Source organism: Saimiri boliviensis, chromosome 5 (assembly GCF_048565385.1).
Source record: "Saimiri boliviensis isolate mSaiBol1 chromosome 5, mSaiBol1.pri, whole genome shotgun sequence".
NCBI lineage: Eukaryota > Metazoa > Chordata > Mammalia > Primates > Cebidae > Saimiri > Saimiri boliviensis.
Window position 1 is genome coordinate 111,431,129 of NC_133453.1, and position 20,484 is coordinate 111,451,612.

At 38.2% G+C, this 20,484-nt stretch overlaps 1 protein-coding gene and 1 non-coding gene across 3 annotated transcripts in view; both read right to left on the bottom strand.

Annotated features, from left to right (window-relative positions):
• CNTNAP5 (contactin associated protein family member 5) overlaps nt 1-20,484 on the bottom strand; it is an 891,734-nt gene that overhangs the window by 25,522 nt on the left and 845,728 nt on the right. The gene's annotated exons all lie outside the window — the stretch shown is intronic.
• LOC120368270 (U6 spliceosomal RNA) lies at nt 6,276-6,381 on the bottom strand. Its single transcript, XR_005582456.1, has one exon. It is a non-coding gene; the product is annotated as a U6 spliceosomal RNA (small nuclear RNA).

Consider the following 20,484-nt stretch of genomic DNA (forward strand, 5'->3'; position numbering starts at 1 on the left):
ATGATATAGATGGTTCATAGACCACTTCCCTTTGAGAAACATTGATTTAAAAAAGATTCCTTGGAATAAATACAGTGTAAATAAAGGCTTAAATGATGAATAAAAAGTAATTTCATGTTTCAGACACAAAGCAACCTTTTCAAAGCAAAGAAGGAGATCGTGTGTCACGTTTAAGACATCGAAAAACGAAGTTAACTCTTTTTTAAAAGATGATGTTGAAGAGATAGGTAGGAGTTACAGTGAGTTAAGAACTTTCGTATCCCTGGCCAGGCATGGTGGCTCACATCTGTAATCACATCACTTTGGGAGGCTGAGGCAGGCAGACTACCGAAGTCAGGAGTTTGAGACCAGCCTGGCCAACATGGTGAAACCCTGCCTCTACTGAAAATACAAAAATTAGCCAGGTGTGGTGGCACACACCTGTAATCTCAGCTACTCAGGAGGCTGAGGGAAGAGAATCATTGGAACTTGGAGGCGGAGGTTACAGTGAACCAAGATCAGGCCACTGAACTCCAGCCTGGGCGACAAGAACAAAACTCTGGGAAAAAAAAAAAAAAAAAGAACTTCCATATTCCTAAGGCATTTTGCTTAGTTCTATTAGGCTGCCTTCACATTGCCTTCACATTGCCATTGTGTCTGTCACCCTCTTCTTGCTTTAGGAAAGGCTGTCCTCCTCAGGACTTCATTCACATCAACCAGAACACAGTGCTCAACACACAAAGTGTCAAGCCAATATTAGTAAATGAAATTAGTGAATGAAAAAATAAATATCTCTTAACATCATCAATAATGGCAACTAATCAGTGATATTCGCGTGTGTATATGTATGCATTTAAAACTTCTTCATTCTTTACCTTCGTAAACATGTAGTTTCTTTACATTTACATTTGCATCCATAGCATGTTATCCAGAACTCTCTCTCTGATGAAGCAAGCCAAGTTCTGATTAGAACTTCATTAATATTTCGTACAACTCTGCCAGAAGTGCACAGGGGATATTTCTCTCTATTATTCTCAGCATTTTTATACCTAAAACTGGAATGAACTGTTGATACGGAACGTGACTGGCAATACAAGCCTGGTTGCCACACATCACGATGTCTGTTCTGTTTCCAGTACCCCATAAGCCTTACAAGGCAGGGTCTGTGCACTGACTCTTCACACTGCCCACTGGCCTTCCTCCAAGCATTGCATAGCAGGCTCCCTTCCTTCAGGCGCCAGGCAGAAAATACTTTCCTCACAGAGAACTTCAGTGAGCACCTTCCTGAGGAGCACCCCTCTCTTCTCCCACTGTCTGATTCGCTACCATTAAAACCGGTTGGTTTCCCTTCTGATTCTTTTTACTAATTTTATAATTGTATGTGTGTCCATGTGTGTGGTTATTGAGTCTTCCTTTATGTACCACCCTAGATCATAAATTTCATGAAGAAAGGGTGCCTATTTTGCTTATAACTAACCACCTATTTCTCTATTTTTTTGAGACAGGGTCTTGCTGTCACGCAGGCTGGACTGAAATGGTTAGATCATGGTTGACTGCAGCTTCAGCCTCCCAGGTTCAAGCAATGCTCCCACCTCAGCCTCCCCAGTGGCAGGAACTACAGGCACATGCCACCATACCTGGCTACTTTTTAAAATTTGTTGAGGAAAAGGGGTCTCACTATTTTGCCCAAGTGGTCTCAAAATCCTGAGTTCAAGTAGTCCTCCCACCTGGGCCTCCTGAAGTGCTGAGATTACAAATGTGAGCCACCATACCTGGCCCTACTTTTTAGCAAAGTACCTTGGACACAGAAACTGGGAAATGCTTTTGAATGATCAAAAGGGTCCACATTGCATAAGGCCTGGCACTTCACAGGTCTTCCATGAGCCTTCTTATATAAAAATGCATACATACTGACAGATGAAAGGATGAAGAAATAGATAGATAGATAGATGGATATTAATAATACAAGAAGAGAAAAAAAAAGTAACAAAATGAATTCCATAAACAAACCTTCTACCATTTGAAAATTCATGATTTCAACTGAACAACTATCTGGCTAAATTAATTTTTCATCTTTTAATTGGGTTGCTTGATTACATACATTATATAAAGGTCCCTGGACGATATAAGACAGTGAGTGCTCAATTCGTAAAACCTTAGCTACATATCCAAATTAAAAACTTCTAGGGCTTATACTCCTAATGCCAATTCTGCTTATTTTTATATAAAAGTCACTTTGTTGGCATAAAGACTGGGACTTGAAGGCCAGTTGCCATGGCTCACTCTTATAAACTGAGCACTGTGGGAGACTAAGGCAGGAGGATTGCTTAATCCCAGGAGTTTAAGAGCAGCCCCAGCAAAATGGCAAGTCTCATCCCTATAAAAAATGTAAAAACTAGCGAGGTGTGGTGCTGTGTTTCTGTAGTCCCAACTACTGCATTGGTTGAGGCAGGAGGATCACTTGAACCTCGGAGGTTGAGACTGCAGTGAGCCATGGTCAGGCCATTGCATTCACACCTGGGTGACAGAGCAAGACTCTGTCTCAAAAGGAAAAAAAATAACAGAATTTGCAAGTTGTATAAAATCTCATTTCTTTGGGACTGAAAGAAACAAAATAACTCCTCTTAGGTTGTCATTATTTATTGACGTGAGGTCAAAACAAATGACTCACGTGTACTGGTTTACACCTCTGTTATTTACTTTGTTAAAGTAAATGAGCGAAACAAGGGTACTGCATATTCCACAAGAGAGCTTTTAAAATAGAGTTTATTGTGCTTTCGGTTCTGAGGCACATGTGCAGAACATGTTGGATTGTTGCATAGGTACATACATGGCAATGTGGTTTGCTGCCTACATCCCTGTCACCTATATATGGCATTTCTCCCCATGTTATCCCTCCCCAACTCCCTACCCTGCACTGTCCCTCCCCTAATCCCCCCCAACAGACCCCAGTGTGTGACACTCCCTTCCCTGTGTCCATGTGTTCTCATTGCACAACACCTGCCTATAAGTGAGAATATGCGGTGCTTGATTTTCTGTTCTTGTATCAGTTTGCTGAGAAAGATGGTTTCCAGATTCATCCATGTCCCTAAAAAAAAACATGAAATCATTGTTTTTTATGGCGGCATAGTATTCCATGGTGCCACATTTTCCTTGTCCAGTCTATCATCAATGGGCATTTGGGTTGGTTCCAAGTCTTTGCTATTGTAAACAGTGCCACAATGAACATACATGTGCATGTGTCTTTATAATAGAATGATTTATAATCCTTTGGATATATACCCAGTAATGGGATTGCTGGGTCAAATGGAATTTCTGTTTCTAGGTCCTTGAGGAATTGCCACACTGTCTTCCACAATGGTTGAACTAATTTAAACTCCCATCAACAGTGTAAAAGTGTTTCTATTTCTCCACATCCTCTCCAGAATCTGCTGTCTCCAGATTTTTTTTAATGATTGCCATTCTAACTGGGGTGAAATGGTATCTCAATGTGGTTTTGATTTGAGTTTCTCTAATGACCACTGATGATGAGCATTTTTTTATGTTTGTTGACCTCATATATGTCTTCTATTGAAAATTGGCTGTTCTTGTCCTTTGCCCACTTTTGAATGTTTTTTTTTTTTTTTTTTTTTTTAATTTTTCCTGTAAATCTGTTTTAGTTTTTTGTAGATTCTGGATATCAGTCCTTTGTCAGATGGGCAGATAGCAAAAATTTTTTCCCATTCTGTTCATTGCTGGTTCACTCTAATATTGTTTCTTTTGCTGCACAGAAGCTTTGGAGTTTATTGATCCCATTTGTCTATTTTGGCTTTTGTTGTCAATGCTTTTGGTGTTTTAGTTATGGAGTCCTTGCTGATGCCTATGCCCTGAATGGTTTTGCCTACGTTTTCTTCTAGGGTTTATATAATGTTAGGTATCATCTTTAAGTCTTCAATCCGTCTGGAGTTAATTTTAGTGTAAGATGTCAGAAAGGGGTCTAGCTTCTGCTTTCTGCACACTGCTAGCCAGTTTTCCCAACATCATTTATTAAACAGGGAATCCTTTCCCCATTGCTTGTTTTTGACAGGTTTGTCAAAGACCAGCTGGTTGTAGATATGTTGTGTTGCCTCCAAGGCCTTGGTTCTTTTCCATTGGTCTATATCTCTGTTTTGGTACCAATACCATGCTTTTTTGATTACTGTAGGCTTGTAGGATAGTTTGAAGTCAGGTATTATGATGCCTTCAGCTTTGTTCTTTTTGCTTAGAATTCACTTGGCTATACGGGCTCTCTTCTGGTTCCATATGAAGTATAAGGTGGCTTTTTCAAGTTCTGTGAAGAAGGTCATTGGTAGCTTGATGGGGATAGGGTTGAATCTAAAAATTACTTTGGGAAGTATGGCTATTTTCATGATACTGATTCTTCCTAACCATGAGCATGGAATATTTCTCCATCTGTTTGTGTCCTCTCTTTGCTGAGCAGTGGTTTGTAGTTCTCCTTGAAGAGGTCCTTTACATCCTTTGTTAGTTGCATTCCTAGGTATTTTATTCTCTTTGTAGCAATCGTGAATAGCAGTTCATTCTTGATTTGGCTCTCTTGAAGTCTCTTATTGGTATATAAAAATACTTGTGATTTTTGCACATTGATTTTGTATCCTGAGACTTTGCTAAAGTTGCTTATCAGTCTCAGGAGCTTTTGGGCTGAGACAAAGGGATCTACTAAATATACAATCATGTCATCTGCAAATAGAGATAATTTGACTTCCTCCTTTCCTAATTGAATACTCTTTATTTCTTTTTCTTACCTGATTGCTCTGGCTACAACTTCCAATACTATGTAGAATAGGAGTGGTGAGAGAGGGCATCCTTGACTAGTGGCAGTTTTTAAAGGTAATGCTTTTAATTTTTGCCCATTCAGTATGATATTGGTTGTGGGTTTGTCATAAATAGTTTTTATTATTTTGAGATATGCTCTGTTGATATCTACTTTATTGAGAGTTTTTAGCATAAAGGGCTGTTGAATTTTTTCGAAGGCCTCTGCATCTATTGAGATAATCATATTTTTTGTCTTTGGTTATGTTTATGTGATGAATTATATTTATAGACTTGAATATGCTGAACTATCCTTGTATCCCAGGGATGAAACCTACTTGATTGTGATGGATATGCTTTTTGATGTGCTTTTGCAATTGGTTTGCTAGTATTTCATTGAAGATTTTTGCTATGTTCATCACGGATTTGGCCTGAAGTTTTCTTTTCTTGTTGAGTCTCTGCCAGCTTTTGGTATCCAGATGATGTTGATCTCATAAAATGATTTTGGATGGATTCCCTCTTTTTGGATTATTTGGAAGAGTTTCAAAAGGAGTGGTACCAGCTCCTCTTTGTATGTCTGGTAGAATTCAGCTGTGAATCCATCTGGACCTGGGCTTTCTTTGGTTGGTAAGCTATTAATTGCTGCCTCAACTTTGGCCCTTGTTATTGGTCTATTCGGGGTTTTGACTTCTTCCTGGTTTAGGCTTGGGAGGGTGCAAGTGTCCAGGAATTCATGCATTTCTTCCAGGCTTACTGGCTTAGGTGCATAGAGTTGTTTGTAGTAATCTCTGATGGTGGTTTGTATTTCTGCAGAATCGGTGGTGATATGCCCTTTATTGTTTTTTATTGCATCTATTTGATTCTTCTCTCTTTTCCTTTTTATTAATCTGGCTAGTGGTCTATTTTGTTGCTCTTTCAAAAAACCAGCTTCTGGATTTATTAATTTTTTTGAAGCTTTTTTTTTGTGTGTGTATGTCTCTATCTCCTTCATTTCTGCTCTGATCTTAGTTATTTCTTGTCTTCTGCTAGCTTTTGTGTTTGTTTGTTTGTTTTTTATCTTGCTCCTCTAGCTCTTTCAATTTTGATGATAGGGTGTCAATTTTAGATCTTTCCTTGCTTCTCATGTGGTCACTTACTGCTATAAATTTTCCTCTAGATACTGCTTTAAATATGTCCCTGAGATTCTGGTACATTGTGTCTTTGTTCTTATTGGCTTTGAAGAACATCTTTATTTCTGCTTTCATTTCATTGTTTATCCTGTCAACATTCAAGAGCCACTTGTTCAGTTTCCATGAAGTTGTGAGGTTCTGAGTTAGCTTCTTAGTCCTGGGTTCTAATTTGGTTACACTGCAGTCTGATAGACTGTTTTTTATGATTTCCATTCTTTTGCATTTGATGAGGGGTGATTTACTTCCAATTATGTGGTCTGTTTAGAATAAGTGTGATGTAGTGCAGAGAAGAATGTATATTCTGTGGATTTGTGGGTGGAGAGTTCTATAAATGTCTATAAAAATATGGAATGCTTCACCAATTTGCATGTCATCCTTGAGCAGGGGCCATGATAATCTTCTCTGTATCATTCCAATTTTAGTATGTGTGCTATCAAACAGGCACCCAAGAGAGTTTTTTTTTTTTCTTAGCAAAGATTAAATTTAATTTATACCAACATATTCTACTCTAATGAGGAATTATAAGTTGTGAAGTTAAGAACACCTAAAAATGTAAAAGCCATAATTGGCATCTTCAGTGATTTAATATGATTTATTTTTTAATTACAGATGTAAGTATATTGCAAATTTTATTTGTCGAACGGCTTTCTAAAACAAGTAAAAGAAAATCCAACCTATAGTAATCTATCTAAACAATATTGTGGTCACTTATCTCACCTAACAAGTTATCGAGAGGCAAGGAGAGCTCTGGGCACAGAACATCAGATCTCCCCCTCTGTGAGGCTCCTTCATTTCACTCTCAGGCTGGAATGGCATGAGCTTGCAATTCGAGGCATTACATCCACATGCAACAATGCCCAGCAGCTAAAACAAACAAACAAAAAAGCCAAGCGTGTCTGCCTCAGTGTGTGTCTCTAATTAAAAATGAAATGTACTTACTCAGAATCTGAAACATTCAGTCACCTTGTGGGATTTCTCTAATTGGCCAGATTGTGTCACATTTTAGGACTTAACCAATCACTGGCAAAGGAAATGAACAATAGTCATTTGCTCAGACTAGCAGTGTTCAAACTCTTTGGTCTCAAGACTCCTTCCCACTTTAAAAATTCTTAAGAGATTCTGGATATCTGTATTTTATTATCTATCAGTGTCTACTTTGTCCTGACTCAAAATGGAGAAAATTTTACAACAATAGCCCACAGCACACATTCCATTAGCTATCTCAGGGATGTCATCATCAGGTATGGCATAGCCTCTGAAAAATTCCTCTTTTTGTGTGTAAGAAAATGAGAACAAAACAGCAAATAATGTTTATTATAAAAATAAAGACAACTTAAATCCAGTGGATTCCTTAAGAGGATCTCAAAATCATGACCCCTGGACAAAACTTTGAGAATCACTAGATCACACTGTAAGATGGAATACTCAGGGATTTCAGATAGAGCAACCTTCTCAGTAACATATGGCTTCATGGAAGAGCATGGATACTTGCATAAAATTGGAATTCTGTTGGTAAAGGAAAGGGAGTTAAAATGGATGTTGTGTAGGTAACCAACAGTCAGTTACATACATGCAAGTCAATCTTTGAAAGCCCAGTGATATTTTTAACATACAAATGATAAAACATATATGATAAATGCATTTGATATGTGGCCATTTTATGAGTTATATCCAGCCCTTATACATATTCTGATGTCAGTACATATATGCAATTTTATCATATATATTTTAATGAAATATACTTGTTATAATTTTAAGGTCAGTTATTTCTGATGAGTCATATACTGGCCTTTATAAAGATTCAGAGAGTTTAAGTTGAATAACCTAATTTTGGCCATTGTCAATTTGTAAATGTGGAACTGTTCACTGGAGACTGGAGTCCAGCCCCCCCCCCCCCACACACACACATAAAAATGGTCCTACAGGTGACCATTTTATACAGTATACAGTGCTGCTTGCCTTTTTTGTGTTTTATAGTGCCAAGTCTCCTGTATGCTGGTACTAACTATCTCATAGTACCAGACAATCTTACATGCCACTCAGGATGCCCTTTGTAGTTATTGCTCCATAATAATACTAGGAGACCCTAATTATGGAGCTTCTACCAGGTTAAGTGAATCATCTTGCAGAGAAATGGCACACAGTAGCTTTACGATTTGGAAAAACAACACACTGCTTTGATCACAAATTTTAAATGTCATGGAACTGCCATAGTTTTTATTAAGATTGCTCTACCAAGACGGCTGAATAGGAACAACTCTGGAGTACAGTTCCCAGTGAAAACGCAGAGGGTGAGTGATTATCACATTTCCAAACAAAGTTTTACTGCCCACAGATCAGGAGATTCCTGGGTGAAAAAGCACCATGAGTCTCCAGCATGGCTGATTCAGCTGGCACAGCGGGTCTCTGCACAAAAACTCACACAAATCCGGGCACTGTTTCAACTGGTGACTGGAACATGTGGGTGACAGAGTCACTCATTCAACTGAAAGAGAGGGTCTGAAACAGGGAGCCAGGTTATCGGATTTGGCTGGTCCCACCCCCACAAAGACCAGCAGTCTGAAACACTCTGGATTGAGAGTTTCACAGCAAGCACAGCTGGACCTGGATGGTCCAGCTCTATGCGGGGAAGGGTGTCCACCATTACTGAGGCAATCCACCACTACCGAGGCAGTCCATCATTACCAAGGCAGTACACAATTACCAAGGAAGTCTGCCATTACTGAGGCAGTCTGCCATTACTGGGGCAGTCCACCATTACAGAGACAGTCTGCCATTACAGAGACAGTCTGCCATTACTAAGGTAGACCACCATTACTGAGGCAGTTCTAACTATACCTCTATAAACAAAATTGCAAGGAAGTTCACACAGCAGCTGGGCAGAGCCCATGGCAGTTCAGCAACACCTCTGCTGGCAGACTGTGACTAGGCCACCTCCTTGCTGGGTAGGGCATCTCTGAAAAAAGGCAGAAGCATCACAGGAACAGCAGCTCTGAACAGAAAAATGGAGCTCACAGCACAGCACTCGAGCTCCTATAAGAGACAGACTGTTTCCTCAAGCAGCTCCCCAACTACCGTATATCCAGAGACACCTTATAAAGGAGAGCTCAGGCTGACATCTAGCAGGTATGCTTCTGGAACAAAGATAACAGAAGAAGAAACTGGCAGCAACTCTTACTGTTCTGCAGCCACTGCAGGTGATCCCCAAGCAAGCAGGGTCTGGAGTGGACCTCCAGCAGTCCTACAGCAGAGAGTCCTCACCATTAGAAGGAAAATTTAGAAACAGAAAAAAATAACTTTGTCAGCAATAAAAAGGATGTCCAGAGACCCCAACTGAAAGCCAACAACTGCAAAGACCACAGATAGATAAATCCACAAAGATGGAAAGTAACCATTGCAAAAGGGATGAAAACACCCAACGCCAGAATGCCTCTCCTCCTCCAAGGGATCACAACTCCTCATCAGCAAGGGAACATGGCTGGATGGAGAATGAGTCTGATGAGTTGACAGAAACAGTCTTCAGAAGGTGGGTAATAACAAACTTCTCTGAGCTAAAAGAACATGCTCTAACACAACGCAAAGAAACTAAGAACCTTGTAAAAAGATTTGACAAAATGCTTACTAGAATAAACAGCTTAGAAAGAAATATAAATGAATTGATGGAGCTGAAAAACAAAACATGAGAACTTTGCAAAGCAAACACGAGTTTCAGTAGCCAAATTGATGAAGCAGATGAAAGGATATCAGAGATTGAAGATCAACTCAATGAAATAAAATGGGAAGGCAAGATTAGAGAAAAAAGAGTAAAAAGAAATGAACAAAGCCTCCAAGAAATATGGGATTGTGTGAAAGGACCTAATCTACGTCTGATATGTGTACCCGAATGTGACAGCAAGAATGAATCCAAGCTGGAAAACACTGTTCAGGGTATTATTCAGTAGAACTTCCCCAACCTAGCAAGGCAAGCCAGTATTCAAGTCCAGGAAATACAAAGAGCACCACAAAGACATGCCTCAAGAAGAGCAACCTCAAGGCACATAATCATCACATTCACCAGGGCTGAAATGAAGGGAAAAAAATGCTAAGTGTAGCCATAGAGAAAGGTCGGGTTACCCACAAAGGGATGCCCACCAGACTTACAGCAGATCTCTCTGAAGAAACTTTACAAGCCAGGAGAGAGTGGGGCCAATATTCAACACCATTAAAGAAAAGAACTTTTAACCTAGAATTTCATATTCAGCCAAACTAAGCTTCATAAGGGAAGGAGAAATAAAATCCTTTACAAACAAGCAATTTCTCAGAGATTTCATCACCACCACATCTGCTTTACAAGAGCTCCTGAAAGAAGCACTAAACATAGAAAGGAGCAACCAGTACTAACCACTCCAAAAATGTATCAAATGGTAAAGAGCATCGACACAATGAAGAAACTGCATCAACTAATGGGCAAATCCACCAGCTAGCATCAACACGACAGGATCAAATTCAAACATAACGAAATTAACCTTAAATGTAAATGGGCTGAATGCCCCAATCAAATGACACGGAATGGCAAATTGGATAAAAAGTCAAAACCCATCAGTGTGCTTTATTCAGGAAACCCATCTCACATGCAAGGATACACACAGGCTCCGAACAAAGGGATGGAGTAAGATTTACCAAGCAAATGAAGAGAAAAAAAAAAAAAAAAAGCAGGAGTTGCAATCATAGTCTCTTATAAAATATACTTAAAACCAACAAAGATTAAAAGAGATGAAGAAAGGTATTACATAATGGTAAAAGGATCAATGCAACAAGAAGAGCTAACGATCCTAAATACATACACAATCAATACAGAAGCACCGAGAAACATAAAGCAAGTTCTTAATGACCTACAGAGACTTAGACTCCCACTCAATAATAGTGGGAGTCTTTAACACTCCACTGTCAATATTAGACAGATCAATGAGACAAAAAATTAAGAAGCATGTCCAGGACTTGAACTCAGACCTGGACAAAGCAAACCTAATAGACATTTACAGAACTCTCCACACCAGATCCATGGGAAATATATTCTTCTCAGCACCACATCACACCTCCACTAAAATTGACCACATAATTGGAAGTAAATCACTCCTCAGCAAATGCAAAAGAACAGAAATCATAACAAACAGTCTCTCAGACCACAGTGCAGTCAAAATAGAACTCAGAATTCAGAAACTAATTCAGAACCTCACAACTGCTTGGAAACTAAACAACTGGCTCTTGAATGTTGACTGGATAAACAATGAAATGAAGGCAGAAATAAAGATGTTCTTCAAAACCAATGAGAATGAAGACACAATGTACCAGAATCTCATGGACACATTTAAAGCAGTGTCTAGAGGAAAATTTATAGCAATAAATGGCCACACGAGAAGCAAGGAAAGATCTAAAATCAACACCCTATCAATTTAAATTGAAAGAGCTAGAGGAGCAAGGAAAAAAAAAAAAGCCCAAAGCTAGCAGAAGACAAGACATAACTATGAGCAGAGCAGAAATGAAGGCGATAAAGACAGAAAAAATCCTTCAAAAAAATCAATAAATCCAGGAACTAGTTTTTTGAAAAGATCAACAAAATAGACCACTAGCCAGATTAATAAAAAAGAAAAGAGAGAAGAATCAAATAGATACAATAAAAAACAATAAAGGGGATATCACCACCGATTCCACAGAAATACAAACCACCATCAGAGATTACTACAAACAACTCTATGCACGTAAACCAGTAAGCCTGGAAGAAATGCATAAATTCCTGGACACTTGCACCCTCCCAAGCCTAAACCAGGAAGAATTCAGAACCCTGAATAGACCAATAACAAGGGCTGAGGTTGAGGCAGCAATTAATAGCCTATGACCCAAAAAAAGCTCAGGTCCAGATGGGTTCACAGCTGAATTCTACCAGACATACAAAGAGGAGGTGGTACCACTCCTTCTGAAACTCTTCCAAACAACACAAAAACAGGGAATCCTTCCCAAATCATTTTATCAGACCAACATCATCTGGATACCAAAACCCAGCAGAAACTCAACAAGAAAAGAAAACTTCAGGCCAATATACATGATGAACATAGATGCAAAAATCTTCAATAAAATAATGGCAAACCAATTGCAAAAGCACATCAAAAAGCTTATCTATCACAATCAAGTAGGCTTCATCCAGGGATGCACGGATAGTCCAACATATTCAAGTCTATAAACATAATTCACTGCATAAACAGAACCAAAGACAAAAACCACATGATTATCTCAATAGATGCAGAGAAGGCCTTCAACAAAATTCAACAGCCCTTTATGCTAAAAATTCTCAAAAACTAGGTATCGGCAGAGTATATCTCAAAATAATAAAAGCTATTTAAGACAAACCCACAGCCAGTATCATACTGAATGGGAAAAATTTAAAAGCATTCCTTTTAAAAACTGCCACTAGAAAAGGATGCCCTCTCTCACCACTCCTATTCAATATAGTATTGGAAGTTTTAGTCAGAGCAATCAAGCAAGAAAAAGAAATAAAGAGTATTCAATTAGGAAAGAAGGAAGTCAAACTGTCTCTATTTGCAGATGATATGATTGTATATTTAGAAGACCCCATCGTCTCAGCCCAAAAGCTGCTGAAACTGATAAACAACTTCAGCAAAGTCTCAGGATACAAAATCAACGTGCAAAAATCACAAGTATTCCTATACACCAATAAGAAACTTCAAGAGAGTCAAATCAAGAATGAACTGCTATTCACAATTGCTACAAATAAAATAAAATACCTAGGAATACAATTAACAAAGGATGTAAAGGACCTCTTCAAGGAGAACTACAAACCACTGCTCAACAAAGTAAGAGAGCACACAAACAGATGGATAAATATTCCACGCTCATGGTTAGGAAGAATCAGTATCATGAAAATAGCCATACTTCCCAAAGTAATTTTTAGATTCAACCCTATCCCCATCAAGCTACCAATGACCTTCTTCACAGAACTTGAAAAAGCCACCTTATACTTCATATGGAACCAGAAGAGAGGCCATATAGCCAAGTGAATTCTAAGCAAAAAGAACAAAGCTGAAGGCATCACAATACCTGACTTTAAACTATCCTACAAGCCTACAGTAATCAAAACAGCATGGTATTGGTACCAAAACAGAGATATAGACCAATGAAAAAGAATTGAGGCCTCGGAGGAACATCACACATCTACAACCATCTGATCTTTGACAAACCTGACAAAAACAAGCAATGGGGAAAGGATTCCCTGTTTAATAAATGGTCTTGGGAAAACTGGCTAGCAGTGTGCAGAAAGAAACTAGACCCCTTTCTGACACCTTACACTAAAATTAACTCCAGTTGTATTGAAGACTTAAAGATGAGACCTAACACCATATAAATCCTAGAAGAAAACCTAGACAAAACCATTCAGGACATAGGCATAGGCAAGGACTTCATGACTAAAATACCAAAAGCATTGGCAACAGAAGCCAAAATATACAAATGGGATCTCATTAAACTCCAGAGCTTCTGTACAGCAAAAGAAACAATCATTAGAATGAACTGGCAGCCAACAGCTTGGGAAAATTTTTTTGCAATCTACCCATCTTACAAAGGGCTAATATACAGAATCTACACAGAACTAAAACAGATTAAAAATAAAATAAAATAAATCAAAAGTTGTCAAAGGATATGAACAGACACTTTTCAAAAGAAGAGATATATGAGGCCAACAAACATATGAAAAAATGCTCATCATCGGTGGTCATTAGAGAAAAGCAAATCCAAACCACATTGAGATACCACCTCATGCCAGTTAGAATGGCAATCATTAAAAAATCTGGAGACAACAGATGCTGGAGAGGATGTGGAGAAATAGGAACACTTTTCCTTTGTTGGTGGGAGTTTAAATCAGTTCAATCACTGTGGAAGACAGTGTGATGATTCCTCAAGGATCTAGAAATAGAAATTCCATTTGACCCAGCAATCCCATTACTTGGTATACATCCAAAGGATTATAAATGATTCTGTTATCAAGACATACGCACATGTATGTTCATTACAGCACTGTTTACAATAATAAAGACTCGGAACCAACCTTCTTCAGCAAAGTTTGCCCATCCCAGAGAGTCAAACACCCTTCTTCCTTCCTGATGAAACAAGTTGTTAGCTGACGGGCAACCTAAAGAGGTAATAATGTGTGATGATTGCTTACTATGCTCTTCTTCAAGACAGCATATTTGTATTTTAAAAGTCTTCAACGCCTTCATGAAAAGAAAAAGCATTTTTCTAGGATTTCAGTATAAGAGACATTTTGGAACTAGTGTATTTAGCCTGCTTCAAATCACACCACAAATTCAATTCATTAAATACTAATTGAGGTCGAACTAAGCATAAAATATTGAGTATTTTGTCTGCATAAAGATTGCCTGCTAAGCTCTTCAAATAAGCATGCCACAATTACAGTATAGCACTCATCAGTAGGGCTTGGCCCAGTTCAGAGCCTCCTCCTGCAGGATACTTCCCTCCAAGCTCAGTTTAAAGAGAATGATCCTTTCTCTGCATCCTATAGAATTCTTTATCTAGAGCTCTTGGCTCAGAACTCATGTTATGCTTTCTTGTTTTGTCTCTTGAATTTTTTTCTTTGCTACGTGATGAGGTGGCTGCCAGTATAATGGATCTCAAACTGGTTTTCAGTAACCCAGATGTGAGCAAACACAAATCCACTGACTTTTCTGTAGGGCAAGGAACCCCTAAGGGATTGTCCAGCCCACAGACTCCTTAGTTCTTGGAAATTTATATTATTGTCCTTCTAGTACAGCTGTTGATTTTGCTATAATGGTGGCATTTCCTTCCCAGTTTTGCCATCTGATTCCAGAAAGTACAAAAACATAAATCATCCTTGTAAATTAAATTTACATTTGACTGTATATATCAAGAAAAAAAAAAAACAGTGAGTCTAATAAAGTCAGAGTTCATTTTATTTGTTGTTAATGAGAAGTTTGATATTAGGCAATCCAAGGTTGGTATCTTGCTTCTAGATCATCAGAGACCTAGAAGTCTTTCTAGACTTATACTTCCCTCTCCATAGACTGCAGCCTTAGATAGCCTTCATGACTTTAGACGTTCCTGGAACCCCTGTGTTCCAGGCAGAAGAAAGCAGGGAGGGTGAAGGGCAAAAGGGCACACATTTGCTAAGTTAAGCCATTTGAAAATCTCTAGTGATTTCTGCTTATAGTACACTGTCCAGGACAATGTCACATGGTCATTCTTAACTCAGTGGCAGCTAGGAAACGTGCTATTTCTAACTGGAAACATTAATCCTGCAAAAACAAAAACAACAAACCACAAATATCACTGCATTTCATTAAGAAAAAGAGAGTGAATATTGAATGTTGGATAGGCTGTTAACAGTCCCTGGCTCAACTCCCTTCTAACAAATAAAATTTCTTCTTTTCTACACCTACCTTCAATTAAATATATACACAGTTTCTCCCTTAGAACAGGTTTTGATCACCAAATAATCAGACTTCTGGGGTTTAACATTCACATTGTGTCCTTGGACAGATCACATGATATCTTTTGGGCTCAGTTTCCTTAGCTATCAAAAATGGGATGAATACAGTGAATATAGTGCCTGCATCTAGTAGATCAAAAAGGACAATAATTGCCATCATGCTCTCCACCAAGAGATGGGATTTATTTCCCTTATTCTTGAGTCTGAGATGATTTGGACTGCTTTCTCCACTAGAACACATTGAAAACGATTCCTTGCCAGTTCTGAGACTCACTTTTAAGAGGGCTGGTATTTTCCACCTAGTAGAGAGACTGGGTGGAGAGGACCTAAGACTAAATGGAGAAAGAAAGGCCAGCCGAGCTCAGCCTTCCAGATATCCCCATTAAGGCACCCAGCATGTAAGCAAGTCCATTTAGATCCTCCAGACCATCCCAACCACTAGCCAAATATCACCAAGTGACTACGAATCAGTCAATGTCACAAGTAGCTGAAAAACTAGTAGGCTCTCCCCAACTTTCTAACTCACAAAATTGTGAGATTTTACTGTCTGGCACATGGGAAATACACAGCACTGTTTAGTTCATATATTATTTTCTTTCCTTATTTATTTATTTATTTATTTATTTATTTATTTATTCAGAGATGGGACTTCACCATGTTAGCCAGGATGGTCTTGATCTCCTGACCTGGTGATCCACCCACCTCGGCCTCCCAAAGTTTATATATTATTTTCTAAGATCTGACATGTCTGTCTGTGGAAGGAAACTCCCCACCCATGTAGGTCTCTAACCAGCTCATAAGTAAGACTGTTCTAATTAGTCTTTCCACTAGCATTTTACTTTATTCAGTTATTTTTATTACACCTTCAACCTTCATGCACTAATGTGTTGTCTATCTAAGATTAAAAGCTCTATGAAATGGGGTTTATACCTTATATGCCTTTTATTAAAGGCTACATTGCATAATGGAATAAATATATTGTTGGCACCAAGCAAATCTGGCTTTGCATACTAGGTCAGCCAATTGACAAATGGATGGTGATTGTTATAGTTTAAATTTGCTCTGAAGCAGATAAGAAGTCAGGCATTAGAGGCAGGTAGTTTATTTGAGAAGCGAAGAAAGCACTGACAGGATGGTGACAAAGATAAAGAGGGGAAGGAAACACTGGGAACAAACCAGCACTGGGCAATGAGAGTTTAGTCTCACTAGGAAAACTCCAGGAGGCAATGGAGAACACAATCCGACTTATGCCTACTGATGGTGAGGGAGCTAGGGTGTTAATGCATCAGCTCACATAATTGGCTGAAGATTATTCCCAGCAGGAAGCAAAACATGGGCATTTCTGGCTTGCCATATAGATAGGGAAAACAAGATTCCATGACCAGAGAAAGATTTTAGCAACATTTCAGGTGTGGAGGTTATAACTGAGCTGGCATTCGAGCCGTAAAGGCAGGGGCTATGATAGAGCACCAACAGCATGTACTAGAGAAAGCTTGGACAAGGTACCAAACATTGATTTTCTCACCTCTCAAATCAGGGTAAGAATAATAAATCTAAAGAGCTATTCTGCTGAAATCTATGTTTATTATTTCTAATACTCCCCAAGTCCTACCTTTATAGAATTTACAGATATAAGTCAATAGAGTTGGAGAAATAGCTGGGGTGAAATAAATGCCAGTTGACTAAAACTCAGTAATTCTTCTAAAAAAAAATGACAGTATATGACTATCTTTGAAATATTTATTTCCAGCATCCTAGCACATATAACAGTGGCGATAATACTGTCTTGGTTTAAATCACTCAAATGCTTTCATAAAAACAAAAAAGTTACTGATCCAGAGGACAAACATTATGTGAAATGATAATAAACCCAAAAGCACTTGCTACTATTTTTCACATAGCAATTATTGGCATCAGCACTAACAGAAAAGGCATATATTTGCATTTCAGTTTAATCAATAAACACCAGCTATATCATAAAGGAGTACTTGAGTGAATGCCTACAAAAATACTTCACCCTAAAATCAAAAGCATAAAATTTAGAAAAGAGCTTGGAAAAGAGCTCTCTAGGAAAAGACAAGGAAAATGCGATATTTCAGAATCCTAACTCACTCTACATTCAATAGACGGCACTGAGATAGCTGGCTATCCATATGTAGAAGAATATACTGGACCCCTACCTTTCATGATATACAAATATTAACTCAAGATGAATTAAATATTAAAGGTAAGGCTGGGGTGTGGTGGCTCACAGCTGTAATTACAGCACTTTGGGAGGTTGGGGCATGTGGATCACTTGAGGTCGGGAGTTTGAGACCAACACGGTGAAACTCTCTCTACTACAAATATAAAAATTAGCCAGGAATGATGGTGCATGCCTGTAGTTCCCGCTACTCAGGAGGTTGAGGCAGGAGAATTGCTTGAACCTGGGAGGCAGAGGTTGCAGTGAGCTGAGATTGTGGCACTGCATGCACTCCAGCCTGGGTGACAGAGTGAGATTTTATCACACACACACACACACACACACACACACAAAACTAATAATGTAAGACCTCAAACTATAAGAATCCTAGAAAAAAAGCTAGGAACGCCATTTCATACATCAGACTTGAGAAATAATTTACTACCTTGTCCTCAAAAGCAATTGTGACAAAAACAAAAATTGGCAAATATAACCTAATTAAACTAAAGAGCTTCTGCACACACACAAAAAAGAAACCATCAACAGGATAAACAGAGAACCTACGCAATGGGAGAAAATATGTGCAAACTGTGCATCTGACAAAGGTCTAACATTTAGAATTTATACCAAACTTAAACAAATCGACAAGCTAAAAACAGCTAACCCTATTTAAAAAGAAAAAAGAATATGATCAGACAGTTCTCAAAAGAAGACATACAAGTGACAAACTTATATAAAAATGCTCAACGTGATTAATTATTAGAGAGATGCAAATCAAAATCACAATGAGATACCATCTTATAGGAATCATAAAAGCGACTTTTAAAAAGTTATAAAAACTACAGACATTGAAGAGGCTTGAAGAAAAGGGGAAGCGTATTCACTGTTGACAGAAATCCAAATTAGTTCAGCCTCTGTGGGAAGTAGTTTAGAGATTCCTCGAAGAAATTAAAACAGAACTACCATTCAACACAGCAATCCCATTACTAGGTATATCTACAAAAGAAAATAAATTGTTTTACCAAAAAGACACATGAACTTGTTCATTACAGCACCATTCACAATAGCAAAGATATGGAATCAACCTACATGCCCATCAATGGTGGACTGGAAAAGGAAACTGTGGTACATATACGCAATTGAATACTATGCAGTCATAAAAAGGAATGAAATCAAGTCATTTGCATCAACATGAATATAGCTGGAAGTCATTATCTTAAATTGATTAACAAAGGAACAGAAAAACAAACACTGCATGTTCCCATTTATAAGTGGAAGCTAAACATTAGGACGGCCAAAAAGATGGAAACAATAGATACTGGGGAGTATTAAAAAGGGGGAAAGAGTTGAGAACCTCACTACTGAATATTATACTCAATACTAAGTAATGGGATCCATCGTATCCCAAACGTGAGCATTATACAATATACCCAAGTAACAAACTTGCACATGTATCAACCAGCATTGTCGTGGTGACTAAATAACTGTGTACGTATGTTCTATACACACTGCTTAGTGCACAGTGACTGATGAATATTTAGATGCCATAGAGAGGCAATTATAGTTGGGGAATCCGAAAATGAAAATGAAAGAAAGAACTCCTGTGAAATTCAGTCCAGAAAGAAAACTTGGCAGAAAAGAAACTTCATGCCTCCTATTCTCTCTGTATTACCATATATTAATTCCCGGTGTATGGGGAGACCCCGTGTGCAGACTCGTCTTGCATAGCCAGGCCCTGTAAAGGCAGGCAGTGGAGGTGTAATGAGATAGACAGGTGAGTCCAAGACCTGAAAACCCAGGATTGTTTTTTTATTTTATTTTATCTAAAATGCACTGAGAAGTCATGAATAATTTGTTTAAAATAAGATTAATTTCTTTTTCTTTTAAAATAATTTTAACTTTTATAGTATTTTAGATACAGATCCTCCAAAAATAATTAGATGGGATGAAGTTCTGAGCAATTTTCAGGCATAGATCTTACCAAAGAATACAAGGGAGAATGAGAAGTCCTGACTTGGGATCCTGAGTCCCGTCTATTATATAACTCAGCTCTTTGAATTTTCCTCTTCTCTCTTTTAAAGCCTTTGGCAAAGCCGACACTTTAAGTTCCCAGATTCCTTCAACCTGCCCCTCTTAAATTGGAACTAAGAGCTTACATAGCTTCAGTCACCACAGTACTATAAATTAAGAACTGTTGTCAAAAATGTTTCACGATTCATATAACAATCATACTTCAGAGTCTAGAACACAATGGAAGTTGGTGGCATAAGACTCTAAACTCCCTATTTCTTTCACTATGCCAAGAAAAAGGAAAAAGATGAGGAGTATCCAGGATGACCACACACAAAATAATGATATATTCAAATGAGAATGAGAGCTCATTAATAGTCAAAGTGGCTGGGCATGTGTTAGCAGCTAGCAGTAATGAAAGAAGCACTTCCATGGGAAGCCCAGTATACGTGGTCAGTGTGTGCACAGGTGGTAAGGAACCGTGCCACCCAGTTCAGTAAGCAGGGGGAATTTGGAATTCCACAGAATAAAAAATATAAGATATCATAAAATGCCCACACTTGTGTTTACATGTGATTATTAAATGCATGTCAATATTTTAACTGTAAATATCATCAAGCTCAACTTTATTTTTTAATCACCTACCAAAAAGTAGGTTTGCTTGTAGCCCAGAAATACATTAATCTGGGTCAGCAAATTGGATTTCAATTCTTTTACTCCCCTTTTAAAAAGTAGCATTAAATATGACTTTGGGGTCAGGTTTGGCATCAGAATTTTCAAAGCCAACGTGTATAACATTTTCATTCATCACAAAATCATATAATGCTCAAAGCTAGAATAAA